Here is a 6,865-nt window from a genome sequence, read left to right as displayed (position 1 = left end):
GTCTAACTCCAAACTTACCCGAGCTATTAGTAAGCATACACAAATGGTTATGATTTTTTTTCCAAATCCTTAAACAAAATTATTCATTATCTTTTCTAACTACAACTGCCTTCATATCAAAATTTGTAAGCATATTTTTTATTCTTCTACTTTATTTATTTTCAAATCAAAGAAAATGACATGATCAGAAATACAAAAGTTGTAGATTTTTTTGAAACATTACACTAGTATTGATTAATCTTTATATTACATAACTTTCAATTCTAAATTCTAGACTGCAGAACCTGAATCCCCTGCAACATGATGCTTCATATGGAACATCAGCCATTCTACAGATACAAGCTCCCTTTTCCAGCTTTAGCAAGAGGGGCCACAATACTAAACAGAGCGTTAAATTGGTCGCTTTCTTATAATAACTACGATTTCCAGTGAATTAGATATTCAAATGAATTCATCTGAAGATGTTAAATGTGCTCTAATCTGTGAACAACAATTTTGCCATGGAGTATGAGATGATTGGTTTGATAACATTTCATCAAGCAACGTTTATACTTCCAAGAATTCTATTATTTTGAAGATGATTTTAGAAAGAAAAGAAAAAATAATTACAGTTGAATGATAAACTAAAGTCATAACCTATATTAAACTAGCTTTGCATTTTAAGCCTGCACTTTCGAAAAATATCTTATTAAGGGTTGTTGCTGATTTTAAAATCTATGATACTGTCATGGAGGTTTACTGTTTTTAAACTTGCATTACATAGGAAAATCCGTTCATGGTGATAAATCTTAAATATCAAATTGAAAAGTTCAAAGAAGCAAATTCATCTGAGCAGCAGTGGACCAATTTGAGGGGCTCTTCTCTTCCTAGAGGTTCAGTCTGTAGGAATATTTCCATGCGTCGATAATTACATGTTAATGCCTAAATTGTATATTCTTATCAATTGCCTCGGAACAAATTTATAAAAAAAAGAATATTGTTATTGTAGTGAAAACAGATTTGTCCGGCAGGAAATAATATATGAACTCGGATTTATGTTGTCCTTAGAAAATGTTCAAGCTTATAGAAGAAAAAAAAATAACTTCATATAGACAAACTGCTGGATCAAGAAAAACACATTTTCACTGGATGCATGTCCTTGCATGATAATGTGTATAACCCTTAGATTAACAACCCTATGGGTAAGACAATCCTTAACACAAATGTTACTCTTTTAATATCCACCGATGTACCTCGACTAGACAGTGACATATATTAGCTGCAATAGTTTTAACAACTGGCTGTCACTTTAATAGCAGTACTTTCATTTGTGTCATTGACAATTTTCTTATTGTATCCCGTGAATTGATTTGCCATTGCTCATCATATACAAAATGTAGATTTCAGTGCATTAAAGCAAAAATAACGATTAGACTTTGAAGCTTGAAAAATGTGTGTAAATTCTATTTTGTATTTGAGCAATGAACCGTTTGTCGTTTAAAGGAATAAGAGGTTTGGGCAAAGAATGAATTGATGAAATTGGACGCTAACGCATGGTAGTTATTATGAAATGATGTGATTCAATGATGGTGTTTGTTTGATGGGGAGTATCCCAATAACTTAGCAATGCTTTTGTGAGAAGCCAGTGTTTATCTTCTTTTTTTTTGTTTCTTTAAAAAAACTGTATTCCTTTATTCCTTTTTTCTTTTCTTGTTTTTTCCCTTTTTGTTGGGGAGAGTTGTAATGCGAGTGCGGTTGTGTGTTAATGGGGGGGGGGGGGGGATAGTATATGAATGAAATAAATGGAGTAAGGGCACAAATGTAGGAATAAATATGGTAATTTATGGCCCCAAATTGGCCATTAATTTTGTACAGAATTCTCCATTTTCCGATGCGTGCCCAAATTTAATTTGGCCGCCAAGCAAATCAATGCTGACCATAACGGATTAATACTAGCATATTTTATTTTCTTCCTTTTTTTTAAAAATATTTTGTTTTAAAGGGTTACTCTCTCAGTATGAAACGTGTTTTCCTGAGAGGCCCTGTACAAATTATAGGTCAAAAATACAAAGGAAATCGAACAAAGTTTAAATACATATTACCTATCATATCATAATTTTTGTTTTTCTTTTTTGTCAAGATATAATATAAACACAGACAAAATAAATATTTCACCAGGTAAAGCAAAATAACAAACTTCCTTTAAAATCGATTAACAGAAATTAAAGCGCAAAAGCTGAAATAGTCGTTTGGTTTGTTGTTACTGAAAAGAACAGTCTCTGTGATTTACCAAAAAATGATAACATTTATCTTAAATTGATTTCAAAGCTTAAATTTTTTGTTTTGTTTTAGTTTTGTTTTTCATTATGAAACGTACATGGCCTAAAATTGAAATAAATTTAAGGCCTTAAAAACTGATTTGATGATTTTTTATATCAATTTCAAGGCCTTACGACCCCCCCCCCTGATATTTTTCCTTCCCTCTCCACCTCCCGGAGTTTGTATTTTTTGTCGCTAAATAAATTAAGTGAGGCCTACAAAATTAAATCGTTCATTGGAAGAAACAAAAATCAGATCTATAAATCCAAACAATACTAAGAGAGTAAGAGTATCATATTTTACGCATTCTCTTTCTTAATTGCTCTGTTCTTTGTATGTCTCTCTACTATATGTACATGTATTCCTCTATCTTTCTCTATATACCCCCCCCCCCTCCCCCCTTTTTATCGCGCGCACGCTCTCTCTCTCTCTCTCTGCTTCTTTCTTTTTACTCTAACATCCACCGCACCTACATGTAATACCTCCATCACTCTGTTTTCTGAACATAGGTTCTACTTGTGTGGAACTAGATATTGCGGCAGACTTGAATCTCATCTCGAAGATCTTCAATCAGTATCAAGAGGCAACCTCAGTGTGTATCTTTATAATGTAAGTATCGCTCCAAGTTGTGTGCACTGTGTACTTTCACTATATATACAGGGGCGTACGCAGGGGGAGGGGGGGGGGTTTGGGGTTCAAACCCCCCCCCCCCTTTGGTATTTTAATGTATGTAAACCCCCCTAAAAAACCTAAACCCCCCCCCCCCCCCCCCCCCTTGGCTTTTTTTTTTTTTTTTTTTTAATTATAAAAAAAAAATAAAAAAATAAAAAAATATACCCACGGCTAACCTAAATAAGGTGACCTTACCCCCCCCCCCCCAACGAAAAAAAATGTCATTTTGAAATGTTGAGACCCCAAAAAAGTGTTCGCTTACCCCCCCCCCCCCCCCCCCCCTGAGCGACTTTTCGGCCGGCGCGATTTTCAAATTTTCGGGAGCAAAATATTTAAACCCCCCCCCCCCCCTTGAAAAAATCCTGCGTACGCCCCTGTATATATATATATTTTTTTTGTTTATCTGTATAGTGTGTAACATCCGCTAAGACGCTAATATTGTTCTGTATTGTTGTTTTTAACATTTGATTTCTAAATCGATTTCGATTTTGGGCCCGTTTCCTAGTGTTTTTTGTTTTTGTTTTTTTGTAAAATCATCATCCCCTTCTGCTTCGTAAGTTTTTCAGACTCTTTTATATTTTGAGTTCTCGTATCAGACTCGTTTGTCTCTGTCCCGGGTCTCTGTCTTTATTGTTGTTGATGATTGTTTTCCTATTTACTAGGCACCAAATGCTCAACAAAATATCGAAACGTTCCTAAATGACATACATGTAATTCATATTTCTTCTCTCCTATATGTTTCTATTACGTTTTCAAACGTTGTTCACTTTGTTTCATCTGTCTGAATTTATCATATATTTTTTTCAAATATTATCTTTGTTTTCGGTGTTGTTTCGATGCCATGATTTGTAGTATGATTTTCTATTTTTATTCCTTGTAAGAAATTGAGAAAGTTTCTTTCTGTAATCACTTCATGGTTGGCTTTTTTTTTGGGGGGGGGGTGCTACTATCGTTATAACATGAGCTCGTTCACTTGACCTTATTTTGCTGTGTTTTGGTTCATTTTACTGTTTATGTTTTTTTTAAATTAAATTATTTTCAGATGTTCTACCATATTTAAACCATTTGTAACATTGATTACATGTCTTTAATGTGGTATGCTTTTTAAGACCCCCCCCTTTCCCATCCTGTTCTACGTTTGTCTCTTTCTCTCTATTTTGGGCGTTCTTTATCTGCATCGGAGTCGGTGCTCATGGGAAGGAGGGGGGGGGGGGGGGAAACGACCCCCTTTTTTCAGGTACACCAGAAGTGTTCCCTTTTACCGAAGAAAAGTGTCCATTGTTATTGTGCCGCTGTTCTTTTTCAATGAAGTTGTTGTTGTTGTTTATATTTATGGCGCTCAGTCATATTTGTATATTTAGGCCTAGTCTAGTTTTAATTCGTGTCGTGATAGTCGAGTCGTAACATAATTCCTAGCTTGGAAACTCTGTGCGTCTGTGCTTCGCTGGTCCACTGCTAGGGGATGTATCATCCCGGCCAACCCTTCAATAAGTGTCCCTTCCCCTTTTATCATGTCCCAATTCAAATTTGCAAGGTGCCTTTTACTTTGACAAATGACCTATTTCCTTTCTTATGAATTCGCCTTTCCCGTTTTTATAACTGCCAATTTTCATCTCTGATGTATGCCCTTTTTAAACAACTGAATAATTGAGGTTTATTGAGAACATTCCATGATCTTAATCATATAACTAACTTGACATGGATAACAATAGCAGTCTTGCACGTGTTTACAAAAAAAATGTATGCAAATTGTCAAAAGGATATCCTTTTGACAATTTGCATACATTTTTGACCATGCAAATTATTCAGCATTAACGAAAGGCAAAGGGGAGAAGAGATTAGTAGAAGAGCAGTGAACAGAGCTATGCAGAGCGACCGAGGAAGTAAAAGAGTTGGAGAGCAAGAGAGGTAAAAGAGGGTTGATAGGAGAGGGTATATGTACACTATAGGTTAATTCATTGGTCATAGCTGTTATACATTACATATCTGTCTTTACACGGAATATAATGTATATAACAGGCGAGGTATTGCAACAGTTCTTGAATACTAAATAGGAATGAACATAATAGGGTGAAGGAAGAACAGGAATGCTAGAAGCGGAAAGAGGGAAACAAGCAAAGGAATAGAATGAGACAAAGGAGAAAGCGACAAGGGAGATAAATCTGGAGCGAGCGAGCGAGAGAGAGAGAGAGAGGGAGAGGGAAACAGAGAGAAAAAATGTATTGGTATATCATAGGAATAAATAGTTTGCTATGTTATTATTCATTCGTAATTTTGCTACGTACAAAGAATATATAAACAAGATACATCAATGTAATATGAATTGTTCAAGTAATGTAACATTGAATTAGAGTTAAGTAGATAAATGGGGAGAAGGAGGGGAGGAGGAGAGGAAAAACAGAAAGAGGACAGGGGGAGGAGAAAACTAGCAGAGGAATATGATGAGATTTAGAAGGATACAGATGAAAAGTGAGAGGTATAGAAATGAAAGGGAAATAGAGGGGAATAGAGAGGGTGAGCGAGATGGGGGAGGGAAGAAAGGGAAGGGGTTGAGGAAAGTTAGAAGAAAGATTTGGGACATGGTGTATTTGTACGATACGATTCGACTGCAACTCATATAACTACTTCTTTACTTTTACAGACAATATTGAGCAGCTGTTACAAAATATGTGTTATAGTCCTCTGCAACAATTGCGCAACCGTCTGAAAATCACAGAAAACCCGTTAATGAATTGAAATCGGATGAGCATTTTGTTTTCATTATCTTTAGTTATATATTTTTCGACCATGACAGATCATATAGGATCATCGAATTTCACTACTCTTCCATGCAGAGAAGAGAGAGAGAGAGGGGGAGGGGGAGAAAGATGAAGAGAGAGGGGAGAGGTGTAGCGGTCTAGTGTATACGGCAACGGACTTTGGATCACATGTTTCGCAGTTCGAGTCCCGCAGTAATCTACATTTGTCACTCTCCACCCAAGTGTTAAATGGGTACCCGGTCATGCCGGTATAAAGCGAATATAAATGTGGTTGGAGCTTGTTAAATGGCGCCTGAGCCGGAATTCTCATAATGGAGCGGAGCGTGTGCACTTTCATGTGCGGATTAGCAGCACTGTTCGCCCAATTCGTGAGAAAATATTTAGCGCCGAATCAGCCAGCCGGCGAATGAGCGGGGGAGGGGGGGGGGGGGTTACTTGAGCACTACTACTTGACATCCTTCCCCTCCATTGAGCCCTTGTTTTTAATGTAAAATTTAAGGTTTTTGTACATGTTTTTCCGACGCCCCCCCCCCCCCCCCCCCCCCCCCCCCCCGCCGTAAATCCGCGCCTGGTTTATGATCTGCGTCTCGGGCAACCAGCCTTCGAAACTTGTCTGAAGGGATTTTGCAAATATTAGGCATAATAATTTGTGTTTCTTTCCATCGCTAAGCTTAGTCTTATCGGGGCATTGTTCAAATACTGGTCAGAGAAAATGATCTGCAAGGTCCTTTTCGGGATCTTTTCTATGTTATGGCTTTGTCGCAAGGTGATATCGAGGTGCCATACGGGAGCACATCATTCTAGTGCAATGCGTATGAACGAAGTATAATCGGTCAACGGAGCTTCTTCTAGGATGTTGCCGTAAAGCTCAGTATGTTCGTATAGATATGATGACCCCTATTCGTATTTAATAAGTGCCATTTTTCCTTTTGATAAGTGTCTTTTTGTTTTCCTTTCTGATAATAATCGCCCTTTGATAATTCCCCCTTTTTACTTACATTTCCCATTGTCTTTACAAAGTTTTGCGGTCATCTAAAGAACTATATATTTGGTTTTAATCAAAGTGAGCAGCTTGTTGTATCGTATCAAGTACCCTATTTCTACCACCACAGTGAAAGGCAGTAGAGCAAGGGATG

This window comes from Strongylocentrotus purpuratus, unplaced genomic scaffold (assembly GCF_000002235.5).
Source record: "Strongylocentrotus purpuratus isolate Spur 01 unplaced genomic scaffold, Spur_5.0 spur5_scaffold_20, whole genome shotgun sequence".
In the NCBI taxonomy this organism is placed as follows: domain Eukaryota; kingdom Metazoa; phylum Echinodermata; class Echinoidea; order Camarodonta; family Strongylocentrotidae; genus Strongylocentrotus; species Strongylocentrotus purpuratus.
The sequence above is the reverse complement of the archived record's forward strand: the minus strand, read 5'-3'. Positions refer to the sequence as shown.